Source organism: Pan paniscus, chromosome 3, assembly GCF_029289425.2.
Source record: "Pan paniscus chromosome 3, NHGRI_mPanPan1-v2.0_pri, whole genome shotgun sequence".
Lineage (NCBI taxonomy): Eukaryota > Metazoa > Chordata > Mammalia > Primates > Hominidae > Pan > Pan paniscus.
This window is the reverse complement of record NC_073252.2, coordinates 101694897-101717523: the sequence shown is the minus strand read 5'-3', so window position 1 is coordinate 101717523 and position 22627 is coordinate 101694897. Positions and strand designations below refer to the sequence as shown.

Below are 22627 nucleotides of genomic sequence, written 5' to 3'. Positions count from 1 at the left end.
GCTGTTTCTCATTTACATGAAACAAAAACACCTCTAAAATATTATATTTTACTAGGATTATTTTATTGAGATTTTTTCTACTACCATTATGCGACTAAATAAGTGAGATGTTTTTCATAAATTTGTGGAGTTAAAAGGAAACACATTCCATCCTTTTCTCCACAGTTGGTGTGTACCTAATGCATCTTGGAGAGGTTTTCTCAAAGATGAATGAATCCTACTGATTATGCCAATCATTATTGTTTGTTCCATTTATGACTTATTTACACAGTACTACTAGCAACACATGGACATTTCCTTTAAAATTCAGTCAACAGTCTTAAAAAACACTTAGCTACAAAAACTCACTTAACAGTGATCAATCAGGTTTTAAAAATGCAATGTACAAAATGGATTCCATTTTAATAGTGCTTTTTCTCTTATATTGACAAATAATACTAGACCACATTTATGTCTGGTTAACATTTACCATGATTTCTAGCATTTGAAAACAAAAAGTAAGAATGAGCTTTTCCAGATCAATTTACTCATTTCAGGATGTACAAAAATATATCTACTGTGTATGTAATTCAATTTTATTTTTCTTTCAAAAAGCTTTACTTAAAAATAATGTGCACAAACAACCAAATGGCCTCTGGCACCTACAAACGAATCCTAAAGCGAGGAGAGCTTCAAAAACATGGCCCTCTTACATGAACAGTATCTGTCTCCCCTTTGTAATTTCAACCCGCCTTATATAACATCTTGCTCATGTTGAAAGATACTCTTTTCTTGGGATAATTTCTTATAGCTATATCTTAGGTATCATCAGAGTCAATGACTGATGTTATGTTCTGTGTATTTCAGAATAATTTCTCTGTAGTACCTGGTTAGTTTCTGTCATTTATTTCGTTTTTTAAATTTTATTATTATTATACTTTAAGTTTTAGGCTACATGTGCACAATGTGCAGGTTTGTTACATATGTATACATGTGCCACGTTGGTGTGCTGCACCCATTAACTCGTCATTTAGCATTAGGTATATCTCCTAATGCTATCCCTCCCCCTCCCCCCACCCCACAACAGTCCCTGGAGTGTGATGTTCCCCTTCCTGTGTCCATGTGTTCTCATTGTTCAATTCCCACCTATGAGTGAGAACATGTGGTGTTTGGATTTTTGTCCTTGCAATAGTTTGCTGAGAATGATGGTTTCCAGTTTCATCCATGTCACTACAAAGGACATGAACTCATCCTTTTTTATGGCCGCATAGTATTCCATGGTGTATATGTGCCACATTTTCTTAATCCAGTCTATCGTTGTTGGACATTTGGGTTGGTTCCAAGTCTTTGCTATTGTGAATAATGCCGCAATAAACATACGTGTGCATGTGTCTTTATAGCAGCATGATTTATAGTCCTTTGGGTATATACCCAGTAATGGGAAGGCTGGGTCAAATGGTATTTCTAGTTCTAGATCCCTGAGGAATTGCCACACTGACTTCCACAATGGTTGAACTAGTTTACAGTCCCACCAACAGTGTAAAAGTGTTCCTATTTCCCCACATCTTCTCCAGCACCTGTTGTTTCCTGACTTTTTAATGATTGCCATTCTAACTGGTGTGAGATGGTATCTCATTGTGGTTTTGATTTGCATTTCTCTGATGGCCAGTGATGATGAACATTTTTTCATGTGTTTTTTGGCTGCATAAATGTGTTCTTTTGAGAAGTGTGTGTTCATATCCTTTGCCCACTTTTTGATGGGGTTGTTTGTTTTTTTCTTGTAAATTTGTTTGAGTTCATTGTAGATTCTGGATATTAGCCCTTTGTCAGATGAGTAGGTTGTGAAAATTTTCTCCCATTTTGTGGGTTGCCTGTTCACTCTTATGGTAGTTTCTTTTGCTGTGCAGAAGCTCTTTAGTTTAATTAGATCCCATTTGTCAATTTTGGCTTTAGTTGCCATTGCTTTTGGTGTTTTAGAAATGAAGTCCTTGCCCATGCCTATGTCCTGAATGGTATTGCCTAGGTTTTCTTCTAGGGTTTTTATGGTTTTAGGTCTAACATGTAAGTCTTTAATCCATCTTGAATTAATTTTTGTATAAGGTGTAAGGAAGGGATCCAGTTTCAGCTTTTTTTTAAACATTTCACTGTGTACGCCTAAACAAATTAAAATAAACCCAGTAATTGTAGATTATAGTTTTTCTTCATATGCATGTAATGTTTTTCTAGAAAGAAATAAAAATTTAATCTGAGTGTTTCTTTTGTTTTTGAATTCAGAGTCCCAGAGGGAACAAAAAGGAAGAGGGATTTTTTTTTTAATTTTGTCTCTAAATAAATGGTGAGAGTAAGGCAAAACATTACCTTTTGATTTCATTACTCCACAATTTCAAAATAGAAATACTAATTCAGACTGGGAGTGTGACCCTTCTAGAATATTTCAAAAAAGTAAGACATTTTAAAGTTCCAGTTTATATGTCTTCCTCTTGGTTTTTATTCTAGGCTGAAATAATACGAAATGGCCCTTTATGTCATGGACTTCTCATAATAAATCTGTTTGTCCTTAGATTTCTTTTACAGTCAGTTATTGGTATAAGCATTGATATCTAGGCACTAATATGCATATTGTTCAAAATAATACAATTTTAAAATATAGCTGGCTCTTCTCTTAATTTTTTTCTTTTTATCTAAAGTCAAAATATTGTTCTGGAGTTGTTTAGAATACAGCTATTACTAATAATCATGTTATTTTGGATTTTTTCATATCATTACTTAAAACACAGAAGTTCTACCCTGGATGGACCATTTATTCATATGTTGTCTCCTAGAGAATACATCTTTGATATTACAGATTGGACATGAGACATTAAAAAAAAGTATTGGCTACATGAGTGCAAACTAATCATGACTATTGGGAAAAACAATTCTATACACTACTCTGAGCCAGACTCTTAATAATAAAAGACTACACGGGGTGGAGCAGGATGGTCAAATAGAAGCCTCCACTGATCATCACCTCAGAAGGACACCAATGTAACATCTATCTACACACAAAAATAATCATTTCCTAAGAACCAAAAATCACGAGAGCTCTCACGGTATCTGATTTTAACTTCATATAGCTGAAAGAGACACTGAAGAGTGTAGTAAAGACAGTCTTGAATTGCCTGTGACACCCCATCCCATCCCCAGCAGCAGCCATGTGGCATGGAGAGAGAATCTTTGCCCTTGGGAGAGAGAGCACAGCAATTGTTAGACATTGCATGGAACTCAGTGCTGCCCTGTCACAGGAGAAAGCAAAACTGATCCAAATCTAGCTGATGCCTGTGCATAGAGGGAATATTTAATCCAGCCCTAGCCAGATAGGAGTCACCCATCCCACGGGTCAGAAGTTGAGTTCCCCCACGCCTCACCACAGTGGGCTAAAGTCCTCTGGGGCTCTAAATAAACTTTAAATGCAGTATAGGCCACAAAGACCGCAACTCCTATGTGAGTCATAGTGCTGTGCGGGGCTCACAACCAGTGGACTTGGGTGGTGTACAACCTACTGAGACATCAGTGGGGCTGACTAAGGGGGTGCATGTATCACCTCCCCACAATCCCAGGCAGCAGGGCTCATGGGTTCAAAAGGAACTGGCTCCTTCCACTTGGGAAAGGAGAGGAAAGAGTAAGAAGACTTTGTTTTGCATCTTGGATACTAGCTCAGCCACAATAAGACAGGGCACCAGTCAGAGTTATGAGGCTCCCTTTCCAGGTTCTAGGTGCAGGATGACATTTCTAGACACAACCTGGACTAGAAGGGAACCCACTGCCTTGAAGGGAAGGACCCAGTCACAGCAAGACCCATCACCGACTGACTAAAAAGCCTTTGAGAGCCTGAATAACCAGTGGCAATACCCAGGTAGTACACCATGGGCCTTGGGTGAGCCTGAGACATGCTAGCTTCAAGTGAGACTCAGCACATTCCCAGCTGTGGGGGCTACAGGGAAAAACACTTCTGCTTGAGAAAAGCTAAGGGAAAAGTAAAGGGGACTTTGTCTTCCATGTTAAGTACCAGCTCAGCCACAAGGAGGTAGAGCACAAAGTGGGCTCTTAGGGTCTCTGATTACAGACCTTGACACTTGGACAACATTTTTGGACCTACCTGGACCAGACGGGAGCCCACTGCCCTGAAGGGTGAATCCCAGGCCAGGCAGCATTTACCACAAGCTGACTTAAAACACTCTGGGCCTTAAGTGAACATAGGTGGTAGTCTGGCAGTACTCCCTGTAGGCCTGTGGCAGTGGTGGCCACAGGAAGTGTCCTCTGCCTTTGAAATGAAGTCAGAAGAGGGGAAACAACTGATTCTTGTGGTTTGAATGCAGCTCAGCCACAGTACAATAGAACACAAAGTAGACTTCTAAGGTTTTTGACTCTTGTCCCTGACTCCCAGACAGCACCTCTGGACCCACCTAGGAGGAACTCTGGACCCACCAGAACACCTCTGGATCTACCTGGGAGAACTTACCACCCTGAAGGGAAGGACACAAGCCTGGCTGGCTTCGCCACCTGCTCATTGTAGTATGCCAGCCTGCAAGCATAGATGGTAGCCAAGTGGTGATTATTTTTTATATATATATATATAATATATAATTATATTTATATTTATTTATATATATTTATATATGTATTAAATATATATTATGTATTTATATATAATATATTTATATATTTTATATAAATTTTATTTTATTAAATTTATTTTATATACTTATTTTATTAAATTTATTTTATATATATTTATATATAAATATGTATTATTTATATATATTTATATATAAATATGTATTATTTATATATATTTATATATAAATATGTATTATTTATATATATTTATATATAAATATGTATTATTTATATATATTTATATATAAATATGTATTATTTATATATATTTATATATAAATATGTATTATTTATATATATTTATATATAAATATGTATTATTTATATATATTTATATATAAATATGTATTATTTATATATATTTATATATAAATATATATATAAATATATTATTATACTTTAAGTTCTAGGGTACATGTGCACAACGTGCAGGTTTGTTACATATGTATACATGTGCCATGTTGGTGTGCTGCACCCATTAACTCATCATTTACATCAGGTATATCTCCAGGTGGTGATTAAAACAGGCTTTGGGTGAACCCCAGTGCTGTGTTTGCTTTATGTGTGACTCAATGCAGTTCCAGTGGTGGTGGCCACAGGCTGCTTGTGTCACCCCATCCACCCCACCCAGCTCCAGGTGGCTCAGAACAGGAAAAGGGACTATATTTGGAAGAAAGTGAAGGAAGAGAACAAGAGCCTCTGTCTGGAAATCCAGAGAATTCCTCTGGATCTTATCCAAGACCAACAAGGCAGTATCTCTGTGAGTCTGCAAGAACCACAGCCTTACTAGGTCTGTGGTACCCCCTAATGCAGATGTGGCCTAGATCACAATACCCAAGTCCTTTTGAATATCTAGAAATCCTTCCCAAGAAGGATGAGTCCAAATGGGCCTAGACTGTGAAGACTACAATAAATGACAAACTCTTCAATGCCCAGACACAGACAAACATCCGTGACCATCAAGATCACCCAGGAAAACATGACCTCATGCAATGAACTAAATAAGGCACCAAGGACCAATTCTGGAGAAACAAAGATATGTGACCTTTCAGATGGAGAATTCCAAACTGCAGTTTTGAGGAAACTCAAAGAAATTCAAGAGAACACAAGGAATTCAGAATTCTATCAAATAAATTTAGCAAAGACATTGAAATAATTAAAAAGAATCAAGAAAAATTGCTGGAGTTGAAAAATACAATTTATATACTGAGGAATGCATTAGTCTTTTAACAGCAGAATTGATCAAACAGAAGAAAGAATTAGTGAGCTTGAAGGCAGACTATTTGAAAATGTACAGTAAGAGGAAACAAAAGAAAAACAAATAAAAACAATGAAGCATACCTACAGCATCTAGAAAACAGCCTCAAAGGGGCTATGTAATATATACAAAAATCAAATCTAAATGGATTAAAAACTTAAGTCTAAGACCTGAAACTATGAAACTACTACACAAAAACATTGGGTCAATGATCCAGGCCATTGAACTAGGCAAAGAGTTCTTGAGTAATATCCAACAAGCACAGGCAACCAAAACCAAAATGGACAAAAGGAGATCACATCAAGTTAAAAAGCTTCTGTGCAGCAAAGGAAGCAATCAGTAAAGTGAAGAGATAACCCACAGAATGGGAGAAAATATTTGCAATCTCCCCATCTGACAAGGAGTTAATAACCAGAATATATCAGTAACTCAAACAACTCTCTAGGAAAAAAATCTAATAATCCAATTAAAAATGGGCAAAGGATCTAAATAGACATTTCTCAAAAGAAGACATACAAATGGCCAACAAGCATAAAAAAGATGCTCGACACTATTGATCATCAAAGAAGTGCAATTCCAAACTACAATGAGGTATCATTTTACCCCAACTAAAATGGCTTTATCCAAAAGTCAGGCAATCACAAATCCTGGCAAGGATGTGGAGAAAAGGAAACTCTCATACAGTTGATGGGAATGTAAATTAACACAAACACTATGGAGAACAGTTTGGAAGTTTCTCAAATAAAAATAAAAATAGCACTACCATATAATCCAGCAATCCCACTCCTAGGTACATAACCAAAAGGAAGGAAATCAGCATGTCAAAGAGACATATCCATTCCCATGTTTATTGCAACATTATTCACAATAGCCAAGAGTTGGAAGCAACCTAAATGTCCATCAACAGATGAATGGATAAAGAAAATGTGGTACATATACACAATGGAGTACTTTTCAGACATAAAAGAATGAGATTCTTTCACTTGCAACAACATGGATGGAACTAGAGGTCATTATGTTAAGTGAAATAAGCCAGGCACAGAAAGATGAAGTTTGTATGGTCCCACTTATGTGTGGGAGCTAGAAATGAAAATAATTGAGCTCATGGAGATAGAGAGTAGAAGGAAGGTCCCAGAGGTTGGAAGGGTAGTGGGAAAGTAGGGGTGAAGTGAGGAGTGTTATTGGGTACAAAAATATAGTTCGAAGAATGAATAAGTTCCCATATTATATAGCATAACAGAATGACTACCGTCAACAATAATTTAATTGTACATTTAAAATTACTAAAAAAGTATAATTAGATTGTTGGTAATGCAAAAGATAAATGCTTGAAGTGATGGATACCCCATTATCCTGTATCAAAATATCTCATGTAACTCATAAATGTATACCTCTACTATGTACCCACAGAAATAAATAATAAATAATGAAAGGCTAGCAGATGCTGATTGAACTCCCAATTACTCATCTACAAGAATATATAAGAGCTGAAAAAATTTTAGGCTAGTCACGAGCAGAAGACCTTTGTAAATATTGAAGAGCATTGCTTCCATTTCTCTTTCTCCCACTACTTTTAGAAACTGTGGTCAATTTCAAGCCTTGTGAATTATATTCTTTGAAGTATAGCCAGTAGAAATATCTCACATTTTTATGTTATATAGAACCTAGCATATTTAAACTTTGAATTAATATGAAACTTTTAGATAATTTTGGATTAACTAATCCCACTAGATTTTTATTTTGTCCTGCCTAAGTAGCAATAGTTTAAAAATAACAACACTGGTATTAACTAGCACTAGGTAAAAAGACTGAATATTACCCTTGAGAAATAAGCTGATAGCTTTAAAAATGTTTCCTCACCATTAAAATTAGAGTGTTGAACCTCTTAAATGTAGCCGAGTATTTAACTTAAAAATCCCTATACTTTAAAGAAAAGTATATTCAACTAATTTCAAAATATGGAATAACAATTGTCACACAATCCTCAAAGCCTAGGCTAAGTTTAGTTCATTTTTTTCAATGATAATTGGTTACTAATCTTGCCAAAGCTCTCCTTCAAGAAATGTGTACTATTCATTACTATGATATTCAAGTTGGAAATTGAAATTATGATACTTCTTTAAATTTTAAGAGAGAATGCTTTCTTAACATTATCCTGTTTGCTGACCAAGTTATATTAATGCTTACATTCCAATTTGAGAATAATTTAGTATCTAGAAAAGGAAACTGATCCTTGCCAACTTTAGTCTACTTATTAGTAGTCAAAGATTTTGGCTACCTATTAAAACGTTGGCTAAAATGCCATGTATGAAAATCATTATTGAAACTATCTGTTTAAAATTATAACAATTATACAACAAAATTTGAAACTTTATGTCTTTATTCAATACACCATAGGTTGGCATATGAAAAGTTGAATTTTAAATATCTAGTGTTCAACTCACAAACTGACTTAAAATACACTTGCAGTTTTAAAAAACTATTCTAGAATGATAGATCTGATAAGAATCTAAAATTTCATGAATCCCTTGCCTTGCTCCTATTCTGTACTAAAATCGAAGACTGTAAGGAGGAAATGAGTAGAGGGGCTAACAGATTTCATATTTAGGATATTTGGTAAAAGAAATTAAATATGCTATTTTATTTTCTTAGTCTTGCCTATATCATACTGTTCCCTAAGTAAGAAAACTATAGATATCTTCTCAAAGTCATTTGTAATGCTTCTTAGAGTTAGCATCTTATTTACAGCTCACTAAATCCATATGACTACAATTTGAACTCATTCACTTTGGAAACAGAAAAGATTTGCTATCCATCTCTTCTACATAGTATTTCCATAAATAAGGACTACTTCTTTCCATCTCAGGTTGGAAGAAAATGTAGTCACATTCTCCTATAAATAATTTAAAAATCCTTGGCAATGACAAAATACATCCCAAAATATATGCGTGAGGGACACAAATGAATCCCTACTGGCATCTTGGAGTAACTATCTACAACACTGGCCTTGTACAACATAAATGCTACAAGACCAATGATTAATTAGCAAGATGGAAAGAGAATAAATTATACTAATCAACAGCTGTATGATTGGACATAAAACATAATATTTAAATGATTATAATTATAAAATGCATCAATAAGAAAAAAGAAGTGGTGTCTATATAGAGAATGGAAACAATGTGAATGTTATACTATATCAGATCCACCTTCATTCGCCAAAGATTATTTATTAAAAATTCCTACTGTGGAAGTGGAATAGACAAAGTTTGTCTAAATTCAGGAAAGATGTTTTCTAGTCTTCTGTTAGCCTTGTGAATCAGGTAAAGAAAAATGAACTGCTTTCAAGTTGCGTTAATATTGGTTCAATGTCAAACCTCCACTTGTGTTGATAAAGAGAATTATCTCCACCTGGAGGAAGGGTTCTAAGGACATGCTGCAAAGCTTTGCCCTCAGTACTAGTATGTTCAAATTTGACCAATAACAAAAATATCAATTCTTGGTCACGAAAGTAATTCTATAGATACAGACAGACTATTAAATGACTGAATTAGGAACTAGGAAAGCCAAGAGCTCCGTGCCATGTACATGACCGGTTTTGCATGCTGTGCCTTGGCCCCACAGCTAACTAGAAAGAACAGGGTCTTGGATGTGAAAGATCCTTGTATTCCAGTTCTTGCCCTATCTAGGAGTAATCTTGGTCACATATATTTAACTTTATTATGCTCTGTTTGCTGAAAATTGTGGAGGTTTAAATAAGATTGTATGTAGGGACCTTTTGGAATTAAAATTGTGGTTCTAGAGCCTAGCACTGTATCTTTTACACAAGAGGCATTTAGTTCATATGGATATTTGCCTTTTCTCCTACCATTGTGTATCTTTTCCAAAATAAAGAATCTCAAATTGGATGCAGAACTCATTTCCTGACATTAATGTCTGATTCTTCTTTTTTTCTTTTAATTAAGAATTTGTTCAGATGGCTGTAGATTTTGTCAAGATTTATAGTCAAGATAATTACATTAAAGATAAAATCAGTTTCTAAGTGTCCTAAGGTTTTCTATGGTTTTTTGTGCATTAATTGTAACAAGAAATATAAATGTCAAATTTCCTGTGGCTATACATTTCACCAAAGTGACAACAGCAGCAACAGCCACAGAGGAAATGGAATAATTTTCCATTTTTCCATTCTTAGATTTAGCCTATAAACTAAATCTCTTACTCTTGGAGAATATCCATTATAGCAAGCTGAATCAAGAATTTGATAGCACATTTCCTTCCCTGTGTTTTAATATTTACATCATATTTTATACTATTAATCTGAACTTCTGCTTAACAATTGTCTTCCTTTACTACCCTGCTTAGTGATCAATATAACACAATATGTACACATTTTCACATTTTTCTAAGAGACAGCTCATTGTGCAGTATCAGCAGTAGTAAATGTTCAGGGTAATTGAGAAACTGCTAAAATGCTGGCTTTGTGAAAAGACTGGAACTTTTGTCTGACTCTTTTTCCATACCAATTTATTTATCTTTATGTACTTTGTTGTAATTAAAAAAAACCTTGAAATTACCCATATGACTTAGACTTCCAATGTTAATATATCATGGAGATGTTCAAGCTCATATATAATGCAATTGTGGTTTACCTATTTTTGTGTCCCTCTCTCATTTCTACATTTTCAGGACACATGTCCACTTATTTCCATGCATCTTTCCTTAATAATTTGTCATAATAATATTGTTATTCATATTATTATTAATCATAAAACCATAATATCTCCTTTTAAAAACTAATGTATTCTACTTTCTTTTAAAAAGGCATGTTATCATCTTGGTATAAAACTAACATTTTAATAGTAAGTTTTCTAGGGAAATGAAAGTCAGGAACTAGAAAAAAATTTTTAAATTTCTGTTATGTATTATGAAATATCTTCCCAAAAAAGAAAAAATATTGTAAGAATTTTATATAGAAATTCATGATTATTTACCAATTATTTTTCATTCAGATATTTTGAGAAATTTTTTATTTTGACTGATGAATCAATGAATATCAGTAGACTATATCTATCTCATATCATTCTGAAATTATATAAATATTTTAACCCAGCAGTGTATGCTGAAAATGTATGCAATTTATTCTTTAAAAGCTTTTGCTTAAAAGAAAAATAGCTAAAAACAAAACAAAGTCAGAAAACATCTGAAACTTCTGATGGGCTTGTATAATATTACCATATATACAATTCAACTACTGTTTCTAATTCAAACAGTGAAGCTTAAAGAAAACTAATAGCTCTTTGCTAATTCTAGTAACTTTATCTACCCCACCTCATGGTACGACTTGCAATCAGGAGAGCCTTCTATATCTGAGTTGTACATTGATTGCCAATACCACATGCTTTAAACCCTTTGATTAAATATTCCTCCTGCTCTCTATGTGTGGCAGTAAATGTGAAACAGTTTGAAATGCCTAGAAAAGTTTTTATTTTTTTTTTTTTTGTGGTTTCCAGTAGTACTGAAGAAGTGGAAATGATTATTCTTTTTTAAAAGGTAAGAAAAGATAAACATTAGGAGGAAATATCTAAAGCCTTTCAGTGTTTGGCAATCATTTGAAAAAGTTTCTCTATGGATTATCTGTTAATACTACTCATTCTGCAAGTACAAATTCAGGAGAGATGGAATCATGTTCAGGCATCATGAATTTCTAGCAGGAAAATGAAGCTCAGCATATGAAATCTATAACAATTGCCATCATTATCAGTACTTCATGAAACATACACACAGGCACACATACAACTGAGAATTATATCAATTGTTATAGATTTTATACAATCATTATATAGAGCTTTGACATATATCGTTGTACTCATCCTCACAAAAATCCTGGGAGTGAGGCCTGGTAGAAATTGTTATCCCTCATTTAACAAATCAAGAAACTGAAGCTCTGGGAAGGTGAATGTTGCCCAAACTGACAGGTAGTGCAAGTAGAGTTCATTCCTACAGAAGGCAAAACAACTGTTATTTCTACTACTTTGAACTGCAAAGAATTGGTAGCTACCCTTAGGCAATCTGTATCTCTATCTCTCTCTCTCTCTTTTTTTTTTTTTAGACAATGTCTCACTCTGTCGCCAGACTGGCAATCTCCCCACTACTGAAATTTCCTGCTTATCATTCCATTCTACATCCTGATTTACTCTAGAACAGTGCTGTCCAATAAAAAGTTTTTCAATGATAGAAATGTTCCATATCTGAACTATCCAACACAGTAGCCACTAACCACAGGTAGCTATTTAACACTTAAAGTATGGCTAATACAAACAAATGACTAAGTTTATTTTATTTTATTCCAGTTATGTAAGTTTAAATTTAAATAGCCACATGCAGAAGTGGCTATCATATTGGTCAGCACTGCTCTAAAAAGGCATAAAAACAATAAAGCAAATCCAGTAGTTATTACAAAACCTGTGTTTACTCTCATTTATTGTGATAATGTAGTAAGACATGAATACAATCAGAAAGTGCCATTAATTCTAACAAACATAGAAATTCACTTGCCTTTTTGAAATTTCATATTGATACATAATTATTGTACATATTTTGGGGGTACATGTGATATTTTGATACACGAACACAATACATAGTAATCTAATTAGGGTAATTAGTATATCCATCAGCTCAAAAATTATTATACCTTTATGTTGGGAGCATTCCAAATCTTTCTTACAGCTATTTTAAAATATGCAATAAATTACTGTTGCATATTTTATCCTAGTCACCCTAATGTTATTAAACACTGGAATTTATTCCTTATATCTACCTGTATGTACGTATCCATTAACCAACCTCTCCTTAACTCCCCTCCACCCTACCCTTCCCAGCCTCTGGTAATCACCGTTCTACTCTGTACTTCCATGAGATCAATTTTCGTATAGTTCCCACATATGAGTGAGTACATGCATTATTTGTCTCTCTGGGCCTGGCTTATTTCACTTAGCATAATGTCCTCCAGTTCCATCTATGTTGCTGCAAATGACAGGATTTCATTCTTTTTTAATGGCTGAAACAATATTCTCTTGTGGATATACCACGTTTTCTTTAGTATTTCATGTTTTCTTTTTCTAATCGACAAATAATAATAATTTGTCAATTTAAAAAGCAACATTTTTTCTATTTTTACTCATTTTTTAATTGACAAATAATAATTGTATTCTCTATTCCTTTTTAAAATTGACAAATAATAATTTTATACATTTGTGAGGTACAATGTGATTATATATGATGTCATTATATATATACAATGTGATTATATATATACAAATATGTATATCCATATTTTAGGATGATTGAATCAAGCTAATTAACATGTCCATCACCTCACATATTTATCTTTTTTTTGTGAGAACATTTGAAATTTATTCTCTTAGCAATTTCAAAATACACAATACATTGTTATTAACTATAGTCATCATGCTGTTCAGTAGACCTTGAAAACTTATTATATCACCTGTCTAACTGAAATGTACCCTTTGATCAACATCTCCCATTCCCTCCCAACATCACCTCTGGTAACCACCATTCTACTCTCTACTTCTATTAGTTTAACATTTTTAGATTACGCATGTAAGTGAGATTAGGAAGTATTTGCCTTTCTGTGCCTGGCTTATATAACTTAGCATAATGTCCTTCAGGTTCATCCATGTTATTGCAAATGGCAGAATCTCCTTCTTTTTAAAGGCTGACTAGTATTTCATTGTGTATATATGCCACGTTTTTTTATCCATTCATCCACTGATGTATATACATAGGTTGATTACATATCTTGGCTATTGTGAATAATGTTGCAATAAACTGGGAATTGCAGATATCTCTTGATATACTCATTTCAATTCCTTTGGGTATGTATACAGAAGTGAGATTGCTGAATCATATAATACTTGTTTAATTTTTAGCTTTCTGAGTAACCTTCATACTGTTTTACACAATGGCTGTACTAATTTACATTCCCAACAACAGTGTACAAGGAAGGGTTCCCTTGTCTCCACATTCTTGCCAACACTTATCTTCCATTTTTTAAATAGCCATTCTAACATGTATGAGGTAATATATCATTGCGGTTTTAATTTGAATTTCCCTCATGATTAGTAATGTTGAACATTTTTTCATATATCAAAAGAACAATCTAAAGGCATCACACTATCTTATTTTAAAATATATTACAAAACTATAGTAATCAAAATGGCATGGTACTGGAATTTTTTTAAAAAACACCTAGACCAATGAAACAGAACAGTGAGCCCAGAAATGAGCCCACACATTTACAATAAATTGATATTAACAAAGGTACCAAGAACACATAATTGAAAAAGAACAGTATCTGCAATAAATGGTGTTGAGGGACCTTGGGTATACACATGCAGAAGAATAAAATTGGACCCTTAAATCATAGTATATAAAAATCAACTCAAAATGGATTAAATACTTAAATGTAAGCCTTGAAACTATAAAACTACTAGAAGAAAAAATAGGGGGAAAGCTTTATGACATTTGTCTGAATAATTATTTTTGGGGGTTTAGCCTCAAAGCACTGGCAACAAAAGCAAAATAGACAAACAAGATTGCATTAAACTAAAATCTTCTGCATGGCAAAGAAAACAATCTATAGAGCAGGGGTGTCCAATCTTTTGGCTTCCCTGTGCCACACTGGAAGAAAAAGAATTGTCTTGGGCCACACATAAAATATACTAACACTAGTGATAGCTGATGAGCTAAAAGAAAAAAAATCGTAAAAAAAAAATCTCATGACATTTTACAAAAATGTATGAATTTGTGTTGGGCCACATTCAAAGCCATCCTGGGCCACATGCAGCCTGTGGGCCATGGGTTGGACAAGCTTGCAATAGAGTAAAGATAAAATGAAGGATTAGGAGAAAAAATTTGTAAACCGTACATCTTATAAGAGGTTAGTATCCAAAATACATAAGGAATTCAAACAAACCAAGAGCAAGAAAACAAGTAACTTGATTTTTAAATGGGCAAAAGAACTAAACAGACATTTCTCAAAAGAAAGTATACAAATGGCCAATAAATATGTGAAAAAAAACCCCTCTACATCGCTAATCATTAGGGAAGTGCATTTTTTCTCTATTCTTGATTCTTATTACAAGGTTAGGATTATTTCAACTGAATTTTGCCACAAGTAAGATTTCCTTTGCCAAAAAAAGCCTTTTTAAATTTCTTGCATTTTTGACATTGTGTGTAACACGGCACATATACATACATATCTTTGCAATATTTTATAATGGGGACAAACATAAACTACAGAGTCAAACAGCATGGTTTGGTTTGATTCTTGCATTGCCAGTTACTGGTTTACTACATCTTGATATCTCACCCTCCATTTTCTTATTTATAGAATACTAAAATAATATTTTTCTTGTAATGTTTTGATGAGGGTTAATCTAGGTAATATATATGTCAAAGTCTCTAGTTCCTAATGCTCATAAATATGCAAATCCAATCTTCACTTACTTTGCCCTATTCATGAAACAAATATAAACCTAATTATGATTATTAATTAAAAGATAATGCTTATGATAGGTCTAGAAACACAGCTAGCATTGATTGGTGCTTATTATGTGCCATACACCTTACTTAGGTTGTTTAGATACATTAGACATTGAATCCTTATAACTGCATAAGGAAGACATCACTGTTATTTTCATTTTACAGATAAAGTAATTAGAAGGGTTGAGTAACTTGCCTATTTTATTTAACAATAGAGTCAGGATTTGAACCCAGAAAGTCTGATTCTAGAGAATGTGTTCTTTCTCTCTGTATTATACTGATTATTTCTGTACTTTACTCAAGAAGGAAACAATAAATAAGATAAAGTATTTCTTTACTTTTTTTTGTGGTCAACTGATATTTCTTTTTTTATTTTATTTTATTATTATTATACTTTAAGTTTTAGGGTACATGTGCACAACGTGAAGGTTTGTTACATATGTATACATGTGCCATGTTGGTGTGCTGCACCCATTAACTCGTCATTTAGCACTAGGTATATCTTCTAATGCTATCCCTCCCCCTCTCCCCACCCCACAACAGTCCCCAGTGTGTGATGTTCCCCTTCCGGTGTCCATGTGTTCTCATTGTTCAATTCCCACCTATGAGTGAGAACATGCGGTGTTTGGTTTTTTGTCCTTGCGATAGTTTGCTGAGAATGATGGTTTCCAGTTTCATCCATGTCCCTACAAAGGACAGGAACTCATCATAATTTATGGCTGCATAGTATTCCATGGTGTATATGTGCCACATTTTCTTAATCCAGTCTATCGTTGTTGGACATTTGGGTTGGTTCCAAGTCTTTGCTATTGTGAATAGTGCCACAATAAATATACGTGTGCACGTATCTTTATAGCAGCATGATTTATAATCCTTTGGGGATATACCCAGTAATGGGATGGATTGGTCAAATGGTATTTCTAGTTCTAGATCCCTGAGGAATTGCCACACTGACTTCCACAATGGTTGAACTAGTTTACAGTCCCACCAACAGTGTAAAAGTGTCCCTATTTCTACACATCCTCTCCAGCACCTGTTGTTTCCTGACTTTTTAATGATTGCCATTCTAACTGGTGTGAGATGGTATCTCATTGTGGTTTTGATTTGCATTTCTCTGATGGCCAGTGATGATGAGCATTTCTTCATGTGTTTTTTGGCTGCATAAATGTCTTCTTTTGAGAAGTGTCTGTTCATATCCATCGCCCACTTTTTGAAGGGGTTGTTTTTTCTTGTAAATTTGTTTGAGTTCATTGTAGATTCTGGATATTAGCCCTTTGTCAGATGAGTAGGTTGCAAAAATTTTCTCCCATTCTTTAGGTTGCCTGTTCACTCTGATGGTAGTTTCTTTTGCTGTGTATAAGCTCTCTGGTTTAATTAGATCCCATTTGTCAATTTTGGCTTTTGTTGCCATTGCTTTTGGTGTTTTAGACATGAAGTCTTTGCCCATGCCTCTGTGCTAAATGGTATTGCCTAGGTTTTATTCTAGGGTTTTTATGGTTTTAGGTCTAACATTTAAGTCTTTAATCCATCTTGACTTAATTTTTGTATAAGGTGTAAGGAAGGGATCCAGTTTCAGCTTTCTACATATGGCTAGCCAGTTTTCCCAGCACCATTGATTAAATAGGGAATCCTTTCCCCATTTATTATTTTTGTCAGGTTTATCAAAGATCAGATAGTTGTAGATATGTGGCGTTATTTCTGAGGGCTCTGTTCTGTTCCATTGGTCTATATCTCTGTTTTGGTACCAGTACCATGCTGTTTTGGTTACTGTAGCCTTGTAGTATAGTTTGAAGTCAGGTAGCATGATGCCTCCAGCTTTGTTCTTTTGGTTTAGGATTGACTTTGCGATGCGGGCTCTCTTTTGGTTCCATATGAACTTTGAAGTAGTTTTTTCCAATTCTCTGAAGAAAGTCATTGGTAGCTTGATGGGGATGGCATTGAATCTGTAAATTACCTTTGGCAGCATGGCCTTTTTTATGGTATTGATTCTTCCTACCAGTGAGCATGGAATGTTCTTCCATTTGTTTGTATCCTCTTTTATTTCATTGAGCAGTGGTTTGTAGTTCTCCTTGAAGAGGTCCTTCACATCCCTTGTAAGTTGGATCCCTAGGTTTTTTATTCTCTTTGAAGCAATTGTGAATGGGAGTTCACTCATGATTTGGCTCTCTGTTTGTCTGTTATTGGTGTATAACAATGCTTGTGATTTTTGCACATTGATTTCATATACTGAGACTCTGCTGAAGTTGCTTATCAGCTTAAGGAGATTTTGGGCTGAGACAATGGGGTTTTCTAGATATACAATCATGTCATCTGCAAACAGGGACAATTTGACTTCCTCTTTTCCTAATTGAATACACTTTATTTCTTTCTCCTGCCTGATTGCCCTGGCCAGAACTTCCAACACTATGTTGAATAGGAGTGGTGAGAGAGGGCATCCTTGTCTTGTGCCAGTTTTCAAAGGGAATGCTTCCAGTTTTTGCCCATTCAGTATGATATTGGCTGTGGGTTTGTCATAGACAGCTCTTATTATTTTGAGATACGTCCCATCAATACCTAATTTATTGAGAGTTTTTAGCATGAAGGGTTGTTGAATTTTGTCAAAGGCCTTTTCTGCATCTATTGAGATAATCATTTGGTTTTTGTCATTGGTTCTGTTTATATGCTGGATTACATTTATTGATTTGCATATGCTGAACCAGCCTTGCATCCCAGAGATGAAGCCCACTTGATCATGGTGGATAAGATTTTTGATGTGCTGCTGGATTCGGTTTGCCAGTATTTTATTGAGGATTTTTGCATCGATGTTCATCAAGGATATTGGTCTAAAATTCTCTTTTTTGGTTGTGTCTCTGCCTGGCTTTGGTATCAGGATAATGCTGACCTCATAAAATGAGTTAGGGAGGATTCCCTCTTTTTCTATTGATCGGAATAGTTTCAGAAGGAATGGTACCAACTCCTCTTTGTACCTCTGGTAGAATTCGGCTGTGAATCTATCCGGTCCTGGACTTTTTTTGGTTGGTAAGCTATTGATTATTGTCACAATTTCAGAGCCTGTAATTGGTCTATTCAGAGATTCAACTTCTTCCTGGTTTAGTGTTGGGAGAATGTATGTGTTGAGGAATTTATCCATTTCTTCTAGATTTTCCAGTTTATTTGCATACAGGTGTTTATAGTATTCTCTGATGGTAGTTTGTATTTCTGTGGGATTGGTGATGATATCCCCTTTATCATTTTTTATTGCATCTATTTGATTCTTCTCTCTTTTCTTCTTTATTAGTCTTGCTAGCAGTCTATCAATTTTGTTGATCTTTTCAAAAAACCAGCTCCTGGATTCATTAATTTTTTGAAGGGATTTTTGTGTCTCTATTTCCTTCAGTTCTGCTCTGATCTTAGTTATTTCTTGCCTTCTGCTAGATTTTGAATGTGTTACCAGTACCATTGAATTATATTATTGTATTATTTACATATTCTGAGATAAAAGGCTTTTGTGTGCTAAGCCAACCAAAATGTATAACATCATTTCTGAAAAGAAAATATTTTCCAATATCAGCAATCAAAATTCATGTAAGTACCAGAGTCAACTTAAAAATTAATTTTCAGAAAAAACTCATGAGTAAGCTGGTACTGCACATACTTACCAAAGTGAGATGCACTAAGGTAAAATCTGTGTTTTGATTGATTAAAAATTGTAAATCTGCTCAATACATAGTATTTTGTGTTTTTTAGTTCAGATGGGTTTGTTTTCTAGCATTCAACAACTCCTTTTGCTACATACTAAATTAAAACAATACATAAACTCCCTTAACAAATTCTCCTTAGTTAATTAACCAAAAGCATACTGAGAGTAATTAATGGTTTTAATGCAATGAAAGCAACTCTACAATAAATACATTGTTAAATCTTAGTAAACCTACATACATTTAGCTGTTTATTTTTGAGAAATTCTGGATTCTTAAACCAAATGAACACAAAGTTTTGTGTGTGCCTATGAGAGAGGAAGAAGGACAAGGGAGGGGGAGAAAGAGAGAGAGACTGTGTTAGAAAGGAGAGTGATGATACAAAGCAAAAGAAAGGAAAAGTTTATAATATAATGGAAAGAGAATGAAATTCAGGACTGCTGGTTACTAGACTGGTACTGATTCAGTAATATGTTGGTAGGATCATTTTTTTTCTAGGCTCATTAACTTATTCATAAAATAATAAGACAGAGCTACCTCTAAATTCTCTTCCAATTATAGACATCAATGATTGAGATTCATCAAATATTTACTCAACATCTAATGTGTACCAGGCATTGTGCACAAGTGATTTTATTTAAATCTTACAAAAGGGTTTATATTTCAAGCATAAATATTAGTTGGCTAAGCTCACAAAAAATTCTTAGTGGGTTCTGTGCACTTGATTTTGGTTAGAGCCAAAGTTTTCCATCACACCATTGACGTTAAGCAAGTCACCAAAGCAACCCACTTTATATTAAGCACGGGAAGGCTTAGAAGAATCCTTCATGATTAGGCTCTGAGTTTGCAAGTTATGTTTCGCACAGGGGTAGGGGTGGGAAGATGCACACCTAAGTTCAGTTTAGCATGGAGACCTCTCCCCTCAAAAATGAAAGTTCTTCTTTCAGTTGATAAGACTCCAGTCCCTATACTTCTTTCTCTTCAATCTCAGTCATTGCTCCACCTCATTCCTTCCTCTTCAACCCTTAGCCCTATCTAGTTGTCAGAAAGAAAAAATATATGCACTTTTATCTACATTTAGGCAAATGTTTTAGTGGGAGATAAATCATTGATACTGAGAGTATTAAATCATACTTATAGTACAATGTCATGTTTATATGTAGTAGTTTTGTCTCTATTACCCATATAAATATGCATATATGTGTGCATATATAATGTAGGTAATATACTTGTATGCGCAGACCCAGCACATCAAATGGTGAAGCAAGCAAGCTATATGGAGACTGAAACTAGCTCAGAATCTTTGATTAAAAAAATTCCCAACTCTAAAACCTTTTGTAGCACAGCCTACACATTATTTTATCTTACACTCCCAACAATGCTCTGGATTAGATAGAAAAGGTGTTATCTTACTTGAGAGATGCATAAGCAAATAAGGAAGTTGAAGCTAGAGAAACTAAAGGTGAAATGGAAAGGGATAAATGTGAAAACCTTTTAAAATAATCACCAGAGTTGGGTAACTCTATTAGCTATGGGTACTGAGAGACTGGAAGTGAAAAAGTTCTGTTTTAAGATTAATTGCTAAGAAAATGAGGACGCTATTGACAAAAATAGAAACCAATTTCTGTGCGAAAATCCAGCAATTGTTGAAGAAGTTGAATTCACTTTAGGAAAATCCAGCAAGGTGAAATAGTTCATATGCAGCAAGAGGTACTTTACAGTTTATGCTGATGAAGATGACAACTGATGGTCATTTATGAACAGAGATTCATATCAATGCATTCTGTACTCTGATTATAAATGTTCATGAAGAGAACAGCATTCTATCATGCCCTTTAAATAGCAAAATTATAGCTAGTATAGCTGCACCACCTACTGGGTATCATGAGCACACATTTCTCTTCTCACTGTTTATGTTTCTTCCTCCCAATCTCATTCCCCCAACCTCCTGGAGGCCAAGTCAGAGGAGAAGAGAAAAATCATTTTGCCAGAACTATTGGCTTCTGTTTACATTTATCTCATTTGAAGTTTTTATTTCTAATTCAGTAAAAGAAAGATTTTTAAGCAATGCAGAAAATTCCATTGATATCATTGTTCCTCTTCATTAGAGGTTACTGTTAATAACAGATTAATAAAATATCCTTTGGGAAAAAAGTGAATGACTAACAGTTCATGCAGTGGTTTTTGTGCTCCCAAAAGTAAAAGGGTTAATGCCATCTGCCTTCTAGTCCTATTTAGTTTTGCATTAGAAGTATAACCAGCTTGTATTTATAACCATGTGTAATCTTTTAGCTTCTGAACTTTTGTGAGCAGATGATGAATTTCTAGGTGCTTATTTCACATGGTGATAGATCGATTGGTTCTGACTCATATTTATGTACTTTCTTCAGCTTCTATTTTGAAAGACTTGCTTTTTTTAAAAAAAGAACTAAAGTTAGGAATATCTGTGGTCATAAAACAGAACAAATGCAACAAACCTATGGAGGAATTAAACCCCAAGACAATGGGATCAGGAAAACACCTGGCTATTTTTTAAACTATTCAACTGAAAATAGAAATTAGCTCATTTAAATTGCAATGACCTGGATAAGGTTAGAGACTATTATTCTAAGTGAAATAATTCAGGAATGGAAAACCAAACATTTTATGTTCTCACTGATTGTGGGAGCTAAGCTACGAGGACACAGTCATAAGAATGGTACAGTGGACTTTGGGGACTTGTGGGGAAGAGTGGGAGGGTTGAGGGATCAGGACAACAAATAGGGTGCAGTGTATACTGCTTGGGTGATGGGTGCACCGGGGTCTCACAAATCTCCACTAAAGAATTTACTCATGTAACCAAATACCACCTGTACCCCAATAACTTATGGAAAAATAAAATTTAAAATAATAATAAAATAAATTAATTTGCAGCAAATAAGCTACCTCATGGGGCTCTGTTACTTTATTCATTTAGCCCTTAGGATTACAAAATCTACATGCATTTCTTTCAGATGCTCAATATTTCTTTATTTAGTAAATTACTTTTAATTATAATAAGACCACATATTTAAGCATTGTTAGTCACATACATTATCTCATTTAGTAGTGTCATCAACACTAAAAGGTATTATTATAGTTAGCTATCTGATGATATAACTAAGGCTTAGAGGGTGTGTCCAGAAAGCAGAGGAATCTAGTTTGGAACCCAGTCTAACACTAAGGTCTAGGAACTGCATTGTAGTTAATGTCAGTAAAAGAGGGACAAAAAGATGTCAGGAAAATAATTAATAATATAATAATATCATCATACTAACACTTTTTAATCTTTTTTTACAATATGTACTCAATACATAAGTTTTAAGAGAACAAATTTATTCTTCCTTCTATAAATTATATCCCTCTAGTTCTGTTGCCCATGTCACTTAGAGTTATCTTGCCCCCTTTGATTATGAATATTGTGGTTACATTTACAAGGCACCGTTAGATTTTATATTTAATGCTAAAATGA

At 34.3% G+C, this 22627-nt stretch overlaps 1 protein-coding gene across 1 annotated transcript in view; it reads left to right on the top strand.

Moving 5' to 3' along the window:
* The window catches only part of TACR3 (tachykinin receptor 3), a 132940-nt gene that overhangs the window by 64896 nt on the left and 45417 nt on the right, over positions 1 to 22627 (top strand). The window lies entirely within an intron of this gene.